Consider the following 17,666-nt stretch of genomic DNA (forward strand, 5'->3'; position numbering starts at 1 on the left):
GTATATGAATTTGGAGAGTTGTTTTTTCGAAATGAGGTAATGTCATGATGAAAAAAGAAACAGAAAAGATTAAATACAGTATAAGAACATCAATACTTAACCTTTGCGTAAAGTTAACAGCTTTTTTCAGGTCCATTCAACAAATTAACTCCTCGAGCGCGGAGGGCCCTCCAACAGGCGGCCCGCGTCGTCTGCCACCGGTAGGCGCGACGCGTCGGTCCCGTCAACAAAGAGCGCTGTCGGGAAATTCCTGATAACAGTAACAGTGAAACCGCCGCTACGAAAGCGGTGACGTACGAGACAGAGATCCTCCGGTGCTCTCAGCCGTCGACGACGGCGTCTGGACGCGTGTTTTGTGGATTAACGACGCGGCATCGAGCAGAGCGATTCAAAAAGAGAAAGTGGCAGGGCGACTTGTATATGCGGTGAGTTTCAATTCATGGGAAAACGCTGGAAATTGATCAGAAAGAAAGTCGAGGGAAACAGCTTTTTTCGGCATATCCAAAGGAGCCTCCAATATCCTTTTCGGTTAAATTTCCAGAATTTTTCGTATGTTATAGATTTTGACTTTCTTGGCAAAAAGTTTATGGGTTCACAAAAATCCTACGACGAATTTTGAAGATAAAAGGTTTCGAAGATGAAAAAGCTCAAAATTTCGAATGATTCCCACAATTAACAAATCACCCATTTATTCTCTGCAGATTTGACATTAACTCAATTACATAGTTGAAGTATTTTGTATTTCGTTACTTATGTCTTTAAAATACATAAAACATAAATACTCTTCTGAAGATTGTCGTGGACATCAGTTAAAATATCCTTGCTCCACAAGATGAATTTCCCTTCATTATTCCGTAGTGCAGCTAATATACAGGGTGATTCATAACTATTGATACATAGGCTAAGGGCAGATTGTTTGAACAAAAATATGGCGATAGGACCAAATATACCTCAATAAAATATTGCTGTGGAAAAAGATACAAGACTGTATGTATATTTTTTCATCCGTTTTTAAGAAAAACACAATTGAACAGTTCAGAGCATCGGAAGGGGATTTGAAGTAACGATTTATTTATTTTATTTATTTATTTCGGACGATGAAGCATAATTAAAAACAATGTAACATAAAGAGAATAAACTTAAATTAAATGTTCTTCCGACTTCTGTGCCTTTTCTATTTCTTTTAATAAAGGACTTTCGAACTTCGAAGAAAATATTACTATGTCCCCTAATAAAAAATTCAACTTTAACGCCTTGTATATTTTTCCACAGCAATATTTTATTGAGGTATATTTGGTCCTATCGCAATATTTTATTCCAAACAATCTGCCCTTAGCCTATGTCCCAATAGTTATGAATCACCCTGTATATATATTCTTTTGAATGTAAGAAATACATTTTTGGTTATCAAACAATATAGCATATGTATGAGTTTTAGCAAAGGTTAGTGTAACGGGGTACCATACAATTTTGTTTTGTGTATGGTTCAAGAGCTTGGGGAAAAACCTCAGTAAGAAAACCCTGTCTCCCCGTAAGTAGTGTAGTGATGACAAATTTGTTCACATAATAAGCTTTTAGTACTGAAGGGCTTCTTTTCCATTGACATAAAAATTTCTTCATCCTCTTTCCATTTCGAAATAAAATCTGAAACAAAGAAACAGAGCAGAAAACTAGAAAAAAAGAGAATAATAAAGCTTTCATCAAAACTTATTTTGACTTGACGATGAATGAAGAAAAAAATAAATAATCATAGCTACATAACTTGTCCTTCAATTGCACTGGGAGGGATATCATCTCTGCGTCAAAAATTTTCTGCTGATCTTGGTGGAGGATCACCCTCGTCGTTAGAAATGCCTTCAGTACTCAAATTAATAATAGCCAATTCTTGCTTTTGACTGGGAGGGTCTTTCGACTAGGTCCAGTCTTCCAAGTGATGTTTCTTCTGTTCTTCAGTTGTTCGAGGAACGCTACAGGACCCTTATGTTGGGAAGTCATATCCCATAGATATACAAGTGGTTATTCAATAGAAAATTGAAAAAACGAGGCAGAAATTCAAAAAACTTTCAATATAAAGTAAATACAAATTAAACATAATTTAATAAGTTGCGTAATACTGACACTTTCTCGGCCATAAAATTAGAATACTTAGAGGAACTCGTTTAAGTATTGAAATCAATTGAAACGGCTTCAGATTATATTCAGGGCAACAATTATTTCTACGGCAAACTTCTGCCTACTTTAATTTCTGCACAAATCAGATTAGATCGGTGGCAGGATTGGAATTTGCGTCATATTGGAGCCATATTGTCTTCAGGTTATCATCCTATTATAAAATGCGTTGGTTGCCAGAAAACGTCACAAGCAAAGAAATATTCAAAATCTAATCGTGGCTTAGAGGTAAATTACCAATCGTTTCCTTTGAGTAGCAGTAGAAATAAGTTTTAGTGACATGATCAGCCACAATCCACTCCAAAAATGGAGTTAGTGTTGAAAAAACAATCTGAAGACTCTGAAGTGCTGAAATGTGAAAACTTACCCCGAGACTTACCCTTAATTTGAATGCTGCTTACAGGCTTGCCTCAAATAATGCGGTACTTCTTTTACACTGATCCCGATTCTCGTAAATAAAATAGATAAGGCATTCTCTCACCGTATACCAATTCATGTGGCAGTGAGATGGAAAAAATTTCTTAGCATCTTCTGAAAAGCATACCAGAATTGTTAAAAAGGATTTCAAATGGCATCTTTGAAGGCACTTGGACAAATGTAAAAATTGCTGGACAAAATTGGACCTATTATAGAAGTTTGTGTGTGCTAACTTTAGAAGGCTCCTTTAGCCTTGTGAACAGAATGAAAAACTATTATGAATGTCGAATCATCGGCTGGGTATTCGCAGGATAAATGGAAAATTGGTCAATTCTGAGCAGAAAGCCCAGTTTTTCATCTTCAACACCCTATATCTCCGAAGAAAATTGTAAGGAGTACCATGAGCAATCTATTTAGGTGCAATATAAAAAGAATCAGATAATTCTTCAACTTGAAAACTGTCAGTGATAGAAAAGATTTCAGATGAGTAAAACTGAACCAAGCTTTTCGAATAATTACGCAATTTTCGAAATATTCTAATTAGTAGAACGAAATGGATCTTTATCAGCTGACACTCTCATTCCTCAGCTTTTTCCTCCACTCAACAGACTCGTAAAAAAACTCCTGGCAAACCCTCCAAACACGATGCGGTTCACCCCTTTTTCAGTGACACGACACCGTTTGCCCTTTATCAGAACAATTTTTTTTACCCGCTCGATTCCGAAGCGTCGTCAATGTAAATTATGAAATAGTAGGACGAGAATTTTCCCCTTGGGAGAGCCGCGGAAAACGCTTCGGTGACCTTGAAACTGTTGTTTCCAGAAATCCTCTGTATTTTCAAGGCTCCATTCGTCTTCCCTCTCCCCCATTATCATATGGGGAAGATGAATCTCGTTTCTTGCAGACGTAAAATTCTCTAAGAAATTGTCCCTCTTCAGCAGAAATAACAATGGGTTAGTGAATTACATTGAATTTTTTTGATTAGATGGGGAAAACGCGTGCACCAATTTTCTCAAAAAGACTATAATTACTTCGAAGGTGAGCGGAGCATGGTTTTTCCAATTTCTTGAACTTATTCTCAATTATCTTTCATATAAAGCGTGCCCAGATTTAACGTTGATATAATGGAGAACATGTTGCAGGTTAAAATATGGAAAAATCTTCTTGGAATACACTCCTTAGGAGTAAGCGCCCCTTCCTTGACAAAAATCCAGTCATTTTGGAGAAAACTAACTGAATAGTCGAAGTGCTAGTTTCCTTTTTCAGTCTGATGAAAATTCAGATGCTTTTTCAGTTGGTATAACATTGTGAATTCTTTTTTCTGGAAAATGATTCTTCAGTTGGCTTCCCAGCTTTCTACGAAAACATTTGAAGAATTTTTTCTATTAATTTAACCCCAGAAATACATAGCCGTTCTGTGTAAATCTTCAAAATGATCTCGACCACTAGAACGTAAAATTTAGTATTTTTATTTTCACCAAATAATTTGATTAATTTAATTAGGATTTTACAAAAACCCTTGCTTGCAGAATTTCATCAACTAGTTTGTCGGGATACACAAATTTTTGAGGTTTCAACTGTAAAATATGAACTTTTTCGCAGTGGACACTTAACAGACAGATAGAACCTTTATATCGTGCACTGCAGAGGGTTTATAATTTTTAGGCTCGATTCCAATCTTTTATTTTCGATATCAATAAACCAAAAATACCATTCGGAGACCATATGTCGTCGGCAGATTTTTTCTCGGAAAGAAGGAATAAATAGATGAAACTGGCTAAAGGTTCAGTATATTATTCGACAACGTCTATATCAGTCTTCAGTTTAATTCATTCAATTTAATTGCTGAAAATTGAGGAAAAATAAACATATTTTCGAAAATATTGAGGGTCCATTCATCAAAATCTGAACAAGTGTTGCTAAAATGAAGTTCTTCAATGCATGAATTAGCCCAATTTTTCCTTTGATTTTATAAATTTCCAATTTAGAGACTCGCAGTGTATAGATCATCATTCGATGCAAGAATGATATTTTAACTGACTTATCGATCGAAAAAAAATCGATATGAATCCTTCGTTCAAGAGCTGATCATCCGACCCAAACTTTGTGGTACCAGGCTTGAATGTTCAATGCAATAATTTCATTAGGTACTGTATTTAGTTTTGGAGGTCAACTGTGGGTGTGCATTCGAACAATTTGATACTTCCTCTAAACCGAACTCTGACTTTTTGAACATTTGTATGTTGCAATTCTTCTTCACTTTGAAAGTATCTACTGCGAAAAATAAGCATTATTCAGCTTGCTTTTGTGAAAATGTTGACTATAATTACATTTCATTAGTTCGATCTTGAAAGGAAATTAAAATCTGTAGTAAATTAGGATGGATGGACACAACATAAATCATTGTCACTTCATTCCACGAATAAACGAGAAATAGACTGGCAGGCATTCTCTTCAAGTTTATTATCCATCAGATAAGGCAATTTCTTTAATCTTCTGCCAACTGACTGAAGATGTAGAACAATAAAAACTGGATTTTCTGTGACCGATTATTTGAATATTATACAAAATTCATTTCTGACCCGAATTACAGAGCATTTGCATGGCAAAAACTTGACCAGTTTTAGTTTTTTAGAACATAATGTATGCTGTGTTTTAAGGGATGCTCTAGGTTGTGTCTCTAGAGACGACGGTAAGTTATAAAGTTTACGACCCCCATCTTGAGCTCGAAGTATGTAATTTTCTATACGCATTTGACGTGTTTTATACCGTAGAAGGCTCTGCTTCCATATAGAGACAATCACATCGCGACAAATTCATTGTGGCCCTTCCTCTGACAATGATCCGTGAAGGTCAAGACCGTAATCTCACTTTCATCTGATACGCCCATAAAATGCCATCATTTTAGGTGTATATTGCAATGAAAAATTACTGTGTATTCAACTCTTATATCAGATGATAAAACGAACAAAAAATGAGATTCGCTTTATTACTCGCAATATTTTTCACCTAACTTTGATGAAGAATTACGAGATCGTAAAAGTTGCAACGTAACTGAGGGGATGGTATGAAATATTCTCTACCCTCTCCCAGTTAAAAGATGTCAGTTTTCCTATTATCATTCCTACAATAGAAAATTCAGTAGAGCGTAACGAATCAAAAACTCTCACAGTTGAAAACTCTGGAACCAAAATTCGTATATTCAGTTTTTCTTTCAACGCGTAATATCGAGAAATTTCTTTCCATGAGATGATCGAAATAAATTGTCAGCATTCTCGTGAAAAAAAATATTTTCTCCCTTTTCCTTACGTGAGTGTAATTGAATGTGGTGTAAGGATATATTCGTTAGGTTTCATTCAAGAAGTTGCGGTTTTTTATAGAGTTCGATTAGATTATCCAACTATCCAACCTCGCAAAAAAACTTCATATTGGCAAAGCCTGAACATGTGCCTAGCTCACCATAGATCACTTGTTACCAATTCAGTATTCGAATCGGTTATTTATTTCATGTTGGTTATTTTTACAGGGAGATATCGCTATATCTTCTTGAGTTACTCCACTTGCAGCATCTTCATTTTGTTTGGGTAGAAATACATTTTCAAAAGTATTCTGATTCCCTATCTTAATCTTCCTGGCAAACAAAATATTCCCTAAAATTTTTGAAAAGATCCTTTTAGTCTGTATGTGGTCAAGCATTGATTACCGGCCGATCTATTTCGATAAAATCAAGTCCTAAGGATATTTTGCTATCAGACAATATACAGGGTGTCACTACCCTCAAGTATATGGGGAATTTCAAATACTGCAGGCTAAAACCCTTCAAAGCTATGTCTCTCAAGATAGATTTCATTTATTTTCTGCAGAATTAACCCAGATAAATCATAAAATTTGGTGTCACTCTTATTACTTACTAGCTCAGACTACAACTGTGGCATAATATGAAAATTTCAATCACTTGGGAGTTTCAAGATTAAATTTCAGAATAAATTCATCGTACCTCCGTATTTTTCAATTTTGAGGTAACATTTCGAAGATCCAATGATCTGCATCGCCTGACAAAGGAGATGAACTAATAATGTCCTTTAACTTCGAGGTTAAATCATTCATCACTAAATTTTCAGATATTTATTGCTCAAAATAGGTAATATTGTTGAAGGCATATACTGACAAGTCTTTTTTCTGATAAGCAAAAAAATCCAAAACTGAGATCGATAGATACAAAAATTATGCAGGCTCATAAATGAAAACTATTCATGTAACACTGAAAACAACGAACAAGATCACAAATTCTCGAATTTAATTATTTATTTTCCTCAACTTCCGTGAGAGTATCATCGAATTAAATATGTATGTTTATTTTCAGATGGAAATATCAAGGGATGACCTAGTTTTTATTTCCATCTCTCGCTCACATTTTTTCCACAGTTTCCGCGAATTTTTATTTGTTGGATTCGCATTATAAGTTATAACATCTGTTTGATGTGAACTTGTGAATTTGTTTATTTCGGCGTCTTCGAAGTCGTGAATTCTATCCCGAAACCATCAGGATCGAAACTTTTATAAATAAAACCTCAATTCGCAGGAGAGGTTCGAAAATATGTTAGGTAGATAGGCACGAAGATATTTGCCGAGGAGATTTGTGTTCTCTTGCTTTTTTAATGATTCTTTTGGGAATTATTTCGTAGAAAAATGCTAGTACCCTCTTCCAGATCCGACGCTCAAAATGGCGTGACTGTGTAGAACAATTTGGAGGGAAACTTTTTCGGTTTTTTTGTCTAATTGCACCGTACTATAAAGCAGAATTTACAAACCATTCGGAAATTTTGCCGGTAATATTTTCTCATGATATTATACACGATAAAAGCTCGGCAATTCGTCCTTCGAGCAACCATCTCGAGGTGAAAGAAACCGTGGAGAAACAGAGCAGTGAAAAAACTCATTTGCAGTTCAAGAAGGAGCGCAAATGGAATAAACATTATTCGGAAACTCCATTAGCTGACACGAAATCGAAAGCGAGATTTGATTTTATGAATCACTTCGAATGCATCCGAAAAATATCTCCGGCGAAATCGATATTTATATTCTTTGTTATTCGTCTTCTGTATGCATTTATACGGCGGAAAACAATCGCGTATATTTTTATTCGAAGGGTAGAAATGCCGAAATCGTTATAGATTCCAGGCTGCCCACGATATCTCCCAATAACGAGAGTGTTATCTGAAGGCGACAGAATGTATCCGTACCGTCTATACTCCACATTTTTTTCCTGTGCAAGGCTATCGATTTAGGGGTTTCACCTTGTTGGTAAACAAGACACGGACATTGATAAACTCTAAAATTCGTTTTATTCCTTCGGGGACAGACACAGGTAGATCAGCAATACAAAACAAACAGTTCTATAAATAAATTCGAGTGAATGAGTAGTAGTCATGTAAGCCTACGTTTTGTTTGCTGGAACTGTATCGGTTTTAACAGAAATAGACTCATGTGACGAACGTGACATGGAAATGAAAGTCATCAATGCTATGGCGGTACCTAAATATCAATCTAAAATTGGGTTAAGATATTGCGGTGGAAAATTTGCAGAGTCGGTGGAAGGTGAGACAAAAATTGGTTTATTTTAAGCCACGTAATGGTCCCGTATCTTTCAAAGAGTATGTCAAAACAGAGCAGGTATTTCGAAACAAAGAATAAATCCAAGGAAAAGGGTTTTTACTTCATTCTCTTGAAGATTATATAAGAATATCGAAACATGTGTATGGTTCAAACATTATGTATTTGTTTGTCTATAATGTATGTATGAGCATTGGGCATTTCTCTCTCTTTGGAATTCTTTTTGGAACAAACTTGATATTGATATTGAATTCAATTTGAACATTTCTTGGACTAGTACTTATTCAGTGCATTTCATTCGAGGAAAAAAGTTGCATTCCCATACCCTCACTTGTAAATAGATATTAGAAAATTCCTGATGAATTGAAAAAAACTACAACAGAGTTCACGATTTTTCTCGTGACTTTTATGATGTTTTGGATGAATCTTTCATTTTCAGGTTCCATGCAAGGTTTGAGATTGCCCTGCGAGGGGGTGAAGTAATATAATGATGAGTTTAATACAAAATATATGGAATAGAGTCAACCTGCTGAAGTTATTCTCCAAGATTATCATATTTTTTTACCTATTCTGAACTATTGTATCATGAAGAAGCCATTAGCTTGAAACATCATCAGTTGGACTCTCAAAACGTGGGGTTTTTAAACGTGCAAAAATTTTCCAGATGGTAACCTTTTATTTCGTCCTAGAATTAATTTCTTTCTCATGGAAGCCAACGTTATCCAGAATCCCCGTATGTACTTTCATTTTTCAAAAGTCAAATAGAGATGGTGGAGATAAGCATGCATATTCGTTGTAAAAAAGGAAAAAGTCCTATCGAACAATTTATGACCAAGTTATCTTGAAATTTGTCTCCTGTATCCTCGTTGGGGTAATGAACTAACATCACAACTCCCTCTGCAGGAAACTCTCCCAAAATGTTCTGATACCTACCTATTCCATTTAAAAACTTTCTCACCAAACGTCTGTCCATCGAATAAATATTATAACTTAGTGCAAGTTTTCCCTCAAACATACACTTTCCCCAGCAAAACATCATTACCTCCTGAACGAATTGGAATACGGAATTGTTTTGATGCTCAACTTCTTGTCCATCGAAACATAAAGTACAATGTCTACTCTATTCCATGAATAAGTTGAACTTTTACTACGAAGAGCCTAGACATATTTTTCCTGAGGGGACACATAGGTTTCAACAACTCCAGGAGTTGTTCCTGGTATAATAGCATACTTGATGCACTTCATGAAATATTCTTGTAGTGTATTCGGGAAACCTGAATGGAATTCCAGCATTGTTGACATCGGTTGAATGGAAAATGCAGCACGTATTTTCACGTATTTCGACAAAGAGAGTTTTCCAGCCATCCGGGGCGTAAACCAGGAATGGCTTTTATATTATCTCTTATATTATATTATCTCCGCTATATCGAAAACTGATGAACATCCAAGAAGAAGAAATGGCGCTGCGGAATCACAAGTTATATTCTATGTTTCGATGTATTTTTCGGAAAATTCAGGAAGGCTGTTGATGTGTTTTTCTAATTTATCTTGGAATGACATTATTGTATATTCAAATGAAGCTGCTTCGATCACATGAAGGTATAAAATTGAATCGCATTCACTCAACCATATTTCAAGTGAAAAAAGTCCAAGACGAGAGAAATCAGGGTTTCTAAAATGATTTTTAACAACAGAATTCAGAAGGAAATAATATGAGGCAACGATTTTTTTCAATCTTATTTAATAAACACAATTCACAGAACATTGTCACTTGGAAAAAGTTTATTCATCATTCGTAATCACTTCCTAGTGAAATAAGAAAAGTATTCATAACATTTTCATTGAACAATGCTTATTATTCAATGCCATTCGATAATTACAACAACCCAAAACAATACTGTGAGGATTCGAGAAAAATTCAACTATTCACAGCTTACATTTGAATCATTATACTTCTGCTATTTTCACTCATTGAAATAATATCCCTATTTGAATGTTATCGAAAAATCGACATTCCACGTTTAATGCAACGTACAAATTGCAACCATACCCGTACATCATCCTCTAAACGAGGTTCAACAGTCGGAAAAGTTTTTACACTTCCCGTTTTCTCACTCTTCCGCAATTACCGAATTAAATGTTTTTTTTATGTTGGTCGTTTTGAGATCCAACTTCCCTCATAGCAAATTGCTGCCTGCCCCAATGAGAGATATAACAGATATTACCTTGGTCTCGTCGAGCAGTCCTTTTAACCATTTGGGAATACGAGAATTTATAACCACGAGTAATAAATTAGACAGATCCTCTGGAAGAGACCAAGAATTTGCAATGAGCGATATCACTTGTCAAAGACCGTTTACACAGAATGAAATATTTTTGAGAATAGAACTATTCATTTAGTTACAACTAGATGACATCAGAAATAGGTATTTGAATGAAAGAATTCTTCTAAATTACGATATGTAGGTTTGTGTCATTCTGGTTTTCGTTTTGGGAACATGAAGTGATTCAAGGAAACAACTACGTTCAGTCACAGAATATGTCTTGACCACAAATTCTTATTCCTCAGTTCTCTCCTCTTCCCTTCTGCTCTCCTAAAAGGAAAAAGAGTTGGGGAACAAGGAAAGAAGAAGTACACTGCGCAAAAAAACTACCGCACATTCTGAAAATCTCAATTTTAATGAAAGTTAACTCTACATTGACTAACCTATTTTTTATATTCTCTCGGGAAGGTTTTGAACGAAACAAGACACATTAAATGGAAGAAAAATTCAGGATTTCACCGAATCTTATGTGAAAGAAGAGAAATGAACAATTTTCAAAATACTGAAATGCTGATAAGTGATTTAATACTTGGTATTTCCACCCCTTGCGTTAATTACAGCTCGGCAACGACGGTTCATACTCAAAATGAGTGATCTTAAAATGTTCTGATCTAATCCTTCCCAGATTTCTCCGAGTTGGATTCCTAAGTCATTAAGAGTAGCTGGATGATTTTCTGAACTTTTCAGCCTTCTATTGAGGTTGTCCTAAACCTGCTCAATCGGATTGAGATCTGGACTTCTTGCTGGCCATTCCATTCGAGAGACTTCAACCTCTTCAAGGTACTCCTGAACGATGCGCGCTCGATGGGGTCGGGCATTATCGTCCATAAAAATGGAATTTTCACCAATGTATGGGGCAAATGGCACTACATGCTCTTCAAGAATGTTCCTTATATACTTATCAGCATTCATAGCTCCACTATCAACGACCACTAGGTCTGTGCGAGCAGTCAAAGATATTCCATCCCATACCATAATCGATCCTCTCCCGAAACCAGTAGTATTCAGGAAATTGCACTGAGCATATCTTTCATGTGGACGTCTGTATTCAAGGGAACGTCGATCACAATGGTAGAGGCAGAATCTAGACTCATCTGTGAAGAGAACTCTTTCCCAATCGGCCTCTTCCCAATGGATATGCTCTCTCGCAAAATCCAAACGCGCCCTTCGATGGGCTGGGGTAACAGCTGGGCCTCTTGCCGCGACACGAGGCCTTAAATCATATTCTTTGAGGCGATTTCTTATTGTCTGAGTGCTAATTTGCACCTCATGAGTTTGCTCAAGCTGAATTTGAAGGAGGCGAGCGGTTGCAAACCGTTGTCTCAACGAAGAAACTCTCAAGTAACGTTCTTGAATGGCAGTTGTTACCCGTGGTCTACCCTGTCCTGGTCTTCGGACATGCATACCTGTCTCCCTGAATCGCTGCAACATTCTGGACACACTTGTATGGGAAACTCCAAACCTTTCTGCAATTCTTGTGTATGTCCACCCTTTTTCTCGCAAAACTACCGCTTGGGCACATTCCTCTTGGGTCAAATTGCGTGTTTCGCGTTGCATAGCGATCGAGTGTAGAAAATCAAACGAAAGAAAACCTATTGATCACTAGAATTGATCGAGAACAACTGATTTTAGAATGTAGCCAATACATTCAAAATCTGATAATATCATCTTTTTTTTTATTCCTGCTGGGAAAAAACATCTGTATTGAAGAAAACCGTTGAAAGTGGATAACATATGCATACATAATTCTGATAAAAATAATTATCATTGAGAACACCTTCAGTTGTAGAATAAATTTGAGATTTCCATAATGTGCGTTAATTTTTTTGCGCAGTGTATATCGGATTTTGTCAATTGTACGTAATTCCTTCATATTATAAAAACAATAATAATAATTTTCACTTATTAATTCTTTCCTCGAATCGATTCACGACATGACCAAACCACAAACTTCAACTCGTAAGAGTCAGCCACATGGCACCAAATTTTCTCGTACAAACTTTTTCAATATCCCCAACCTCGCCCATCAATACCCATCAAACCTTCCACGTGCGCCCATAGAATCGATCCTTTGACACTTCTCTCTCGCCAATCCATAAGACAAACAGGAATGGAATCATCCCGACTGTTAAATCGTTCCAGAACTATGTCGTAAACGATTGTCGAGTCGATTCGCTGCAGCCGAATTAGAACAAAGAATTTTGATGAATTGATGCCGAGTCATTACTCCTAGTGTGCTCCAGTGTTCCATTTACTCAGACGACTGGCTGAAATAGGTCTCGGCACGCATTATTCTGACGTCTGTTTCGCCATGAAATATTGAAGACTGTGTGGGACCGACTGCATGTCAAATATGTCGAATTATGGATGTGCCCCCGTTTTGAGCCTAGATGCCGATACGGTTGAGGTCAAATATCGGTCTCCAGGGGTAGAGTTTCAGGGAAAATTCTGACAAACAATGGGGGATAATTCTATGCTGAACCAACTCCATTCATCACAGTCCAGTCAGTCCAGTCCGGTATCTTATGGAAATTTGATGGTTTACTCTGTTGATGAGAGAAAACTTTAAATCGTGAACACTTTCATCAGCATCTAATTTTACTAGCTGATTAGAAAAAGCTTTTCTGGTCGAATGCCTCTCAGAACTGGTGGACTAAATGACACTAACTCTAATGAGGAGATTTTCACCACTATCAAAATTTCAAGGTTATATTTTCACCCTTCAAAGTTTTATATTTTCGATAGTGGTCAATGACATAGAAAACAAAACACCTAGTATCAGAAGAGGATGATAACAAAATTATAACAACAACAACATCTTAACCGTTCACAAAGACGAAAATGCTTCTGCGCAAAAAAATTAACGCACATTATGGAAATCTCAAATTTATTCTACAACTGAAGGTGTTCTCAATGATAATTATTTGTATGTATTGGCTCCATTCTAAAATCAGTTGTTCTCAATCAATTCTAGTGATCAATAGTTTTTCTTTCGTTTGATTTTCAAAAGCAAGAGGCCTAGCTCTTAGCCCAGCCCATCGAAGGGCGCGTTTGGATTTTTGCGCAAAAAAATTAACGCACATTATGGAACTCTCAAATTTATTCTACAACTGAAGGTGTTCTCAATGATAATTATTTTTATCAGAATTATGCATGCATATGTTATCCACTTTCAACGGTTTTCTTCAATACAGATGTTTTTTCCCAGCAGGAATAAAAAAAGATGATATTATCAGATTTTGAATGTATTGTCTCCATTCTAAAATCAGTTGTTCTCGATCAATTCTAGTGATCAATAGTTTTTCTTTCGTTTGATTTTCTACACTCGATCGCTATGCAACGCGAAACACGCAATTTGATTCAAGAGGAATGTGCCCAAGCGGTAGTTTTGCGAGAAGAAGGGTGGACATACACAAGAATTGCAGAAAGGTTTGGAGTTTCCCATACAAGTGTGTCCAGAATGTTGCAGCGATTCAGGGAGACAGGTATGAATGTCCGAAGACCAGGACAGGGTAGACCACAGGTAACAACTGCCATTCAAGAACGTTACTTGAGAGTTTCTTCGTTGAGAAAACGGTTTGCAAGCGCTCGCCTCCTTCAAATTCAGCTTGAGCAAACTCATGAGGTGCAAATTAGCACTCAGACAATAAGAAATCGCCTCAGAGAACCCCAGTCCATCGAAGGGCGCGCTTGGATTTTGCGAGAGAGCATATCCATTGGGAAGAGGCCGATTGGGAAAGAGTTCTCTTCACAGATGAGTCTAGATTCTGCCTCTACCATTGTGATCGACGTTCCCTTGTATACAGACGTCCACATGAAAGATATGCTCAGTGCAATTTCCTGAATACTACTGGTTTCGGGGGAGGATCGATTATGGTATGGGATGGAATATCTTTGACTGCTCGCACATACCTAGTAGTCGTTGATAATGGAGCTATGAATGCTGATAAGTATATAAGGAACATTCTTGAAGAGCATGTAGTGCCATTTGCCCCATACATTGGTGAAAATTTCATTTTTATGGACGATAATGCCAGACCACATCGTGCGCGCATCGTTCAGGAGTACCTTGAAGAGGTTGAAGTCTCTCGAATGGAATGGCCATCAAGAAGTCCAGATCTCAGTCCGATTGAGCAGGTTTGGGACAACCTCAATAGAAGGCTGAGAAGTTCAGAAAATCATCCAGCTACTCTCAATGACTTGGGAATCCAACTCGGAGAAATCTGGAAAGGATTAGATCAGAAACACTCATTTTGAGTATGAACCGTCGTTGCCGAGCTGTAATTAACGCAAGAGGTGGAAATACCAAGTATTAAATCACTTATCAGCATTTCAGTATTTTGAAAATTGTTCATTTCTCTTCTTCCACATAAGATTCGGTGAAATCCTGAATTTTTCTTCCATTTAATGTGTCTTGGTTCGTTCAAAACCTTCCCGAGAGAACATAAAAAAAAAGTTATAAAGTCAATGTAGAGTTAACTTTCATTAAAATTGAGATTTTCAGAATGTGCGTTGATTTTTTTGCGCAGTGTATTTAGATTTTCTAGGTTGATGACTTCTTGCACTGAAACTTCAATGAAGTATGCGAATTATACCAATGTGTCCTAGTTTTACCAAAAAAAAACGCTATAGGACATAGTGAAGATGACATTATAAATGTTTCCTCCTTTTTCAAATCGATTTGAAACCTTTTCTCTCTGGACAGAAGAATCCAACAAAAGCTCACTCCGAATATCAAAACATTCTTTCCCAGGAAAAATCACTTTTCAAACTCTCGGTTATACTCAGGCCAGAATTCAATTCCCACGCAATCATTTATTCATATGTATCTATATCGATTCCCAATCAACCCTCAGAACCCTTGGAGATTGAAAAGTAAATTTCTGCCATTCTGATAAGGGAAATTGATGAAAACTTCCCCATCGCGTCCATTCATAAATCCCGAAAGGAATCAAATATTTACGCCACCTAATTGGAAAAGCGGATTAAACTGGGGTATTGTCCCGGAATACTACTTTACTTTTTTCCATAACGTCGCATCGTCCACTGGTATTGAATGTTGATGCCGGAATAAATAAGCAAAAACGCATTCTGATGAATAGGAGCGATGGCAGCCCAACAATACCCCAGATTCATTCTGAGAACCAATTTCTCCGGATACTCACGTATCAGAAATTCAGTCGGATCTTGCCGGCGAACATCTGTTGATGGTCTGGAGGAAATGTTTACCCAGCCTCTGTTGTTCGGAATCATTCCGAAATAAATTGGATTCATTCTCCCTCCGGGAAACATGTATATGAAACCGCTCGTATTATCATGTGGAGTTTCTGCGACTTTGAGGCCTGAACGTATCGTTCATTTGTGTGTTCGGAACTTAATTTTGCGGGGACTTCCAGTTGCTTTAATGTTATAATGTTGACAGAACCAGTAGTAATTACGGTTCATATGTTCTCACTCATCTCCAGTTGTTTCCTTATACTCTATAGAGATTTAATTGCACTTGAGGACTGGAGTTTAGCGTTTTTTTTGTCAGTTTGCTCAGTTCATGAGTAGATTCAGATATTATGAACTCCTCGACAAAAAATTGATGTTTTTGGAAGATCATCTCAATATTTTTTACATAAACTTATAACGATTACACAAACGTCTTCCGCTTTATACTGGAGCAAATCAAGATCAAACGGATGTGCTCAATTGAGAAAATTCTCAAAAATTCATATTAATATGATTTCAAGTTGCAAATTAATTTTAGCCTGTAGGTCTGCAGCGTATACAGCGTATATTCCCAGAGAATTCAAGCATTTTAAGACTATCAATACAATGTATGGCCTCCACGCGCATCAATAACAGCTCGACATCTTCTTCGCATACTACACAAGTGGTTGTTGAACATTTCTTGCGGAATTTGGTTCCATAAACGGTGCAGATGCTCTCTCAGATCATTTAAGGATTTTGGAGTAGGTTGATGATTATCTAATCTTCTTTGGAGCATATCTCATTTCAAATCTGGTGAGTGCGGAGGTATTGGTAAATGTGGAATACCAAGCTCCTCGCGCGCATTCTCAACTATGGAGGCCCGGTGCGGTCTAGCGTTATAGTCTAGAAATTGAAAACTTTCACCAATAGCAGCGTGAAAATTTGGCACAACATTGTCAATGACATGCTCCCTATAGTGTAAGGCGGTCATATTCCCAGGTCAAATGGGTAGATCTGTGCGCTCGTTGAAACATATCCCGGCCCATACCATAACACTACCCCCTCGGAATGGATGGACTTCTTGGACATGGCGACGATTACGGGGTATGCGTGGGATTGTCCATACCCTTATTCTTAGAGAATCTGAAAATCGTCCATATCTGGTTTCATCAGTGAAAAGGACACTACGTCATTGATCGTTCCAATTGATATGTTGCCTTGCCCATTCCAGTCTTTGACGCTTATGGTCACGTGTTAATGGAACTCCTCTTAATGGACGTCTAGAACCTAGATTCACCTCTCTCAAACGTCGTCTGATGGTTTCGATGGAAACTTGGAACCCATCTGCAGTTTGAAGGGTATTCCGTAGCAATCTACACGTAGATGTAGGGTTTCTTCTCGCCGAAACGGTGATGAAACGATCCTGAGCAGGTGTTGTTTTTCGTCGCCCACCAAGCCTTGATCTTTCCAACACGGAACCGGTCTCCCTGAACCTATTCCAAAGTCGAGATATCACACTTTGGCTGACTTGGAGCCTTTCCGCTACAACAACTTGAGTTAGGCCACCCTGTAGCATTCCGATAGTCCTATTAGTCTCAGCGTTTGTTAATTTACGTCTTGGCCAAAGATTATAGAGCTAACTCTATAATCTTTGGTCTTGGCATTTTCAGAAAACTCGTTTCAAATCGAAGCCGTTGATAAACTGACTTCATTTCAAAATAAGAACATTCATAAAGCATATACAAAAAACCAAACTTCAGAAAAATGGCGACCAGATCGACGAAATGTCTCGAACTGATTTTTATTGGATCGATTCAAGTTGTTATTGGGTTTTAAATGATATTACAGCGATTTTCTCGAAGATTACATACTTTCAAAAACGATTGAATACGATATCCTATTAAATTGTAACCATTTTCCAGGCTGATATTTCGACCAGTGACTTCT

General features: G+C 37.1%; 1 protein-coding gene across 2 annotated transcripts in view; it reads left to right on the forward strand.

Annotated features, from left to right (window-relative positions):
• Window positions 1–248: 248 nt before the first annotated feature.
• The window catches only part of LOC123308474 (trace amine-associated receptor 1-like), a 50,920-nt gene continuing 33,502 nt past the window's right edge, over window positions 249–17,666 (forward strand). The window contains exon 1 of one of the 2 annotated variants that reach the window (XM_044891135.1): window positions 249–425. The gene's annotated coding sequence lies outside the window, so the exon portion shown is untranslated. Of the gene's footprint in view, window positions 426–8,071; window positions 8,185–17,666 lie in introns of those variants that run through there. The other variant, XM_044891136.1, reaches the window with a different exon arrangement.

The sequence above is a fragment of the Coccinella septempunctata genome, chromosome 2 (assembly GCF_907165205.1).
Source record: "Coccinella septempunctata chromosome 2, icCocSept1.1, whole genome shotgun sequence".
Lineage (NCBI taxonomy): Eukaryota > Metazoa > Arthropoda > Insecta > Coleoptera > Coccinellidae > Coccinella > Coccinella septempunctata.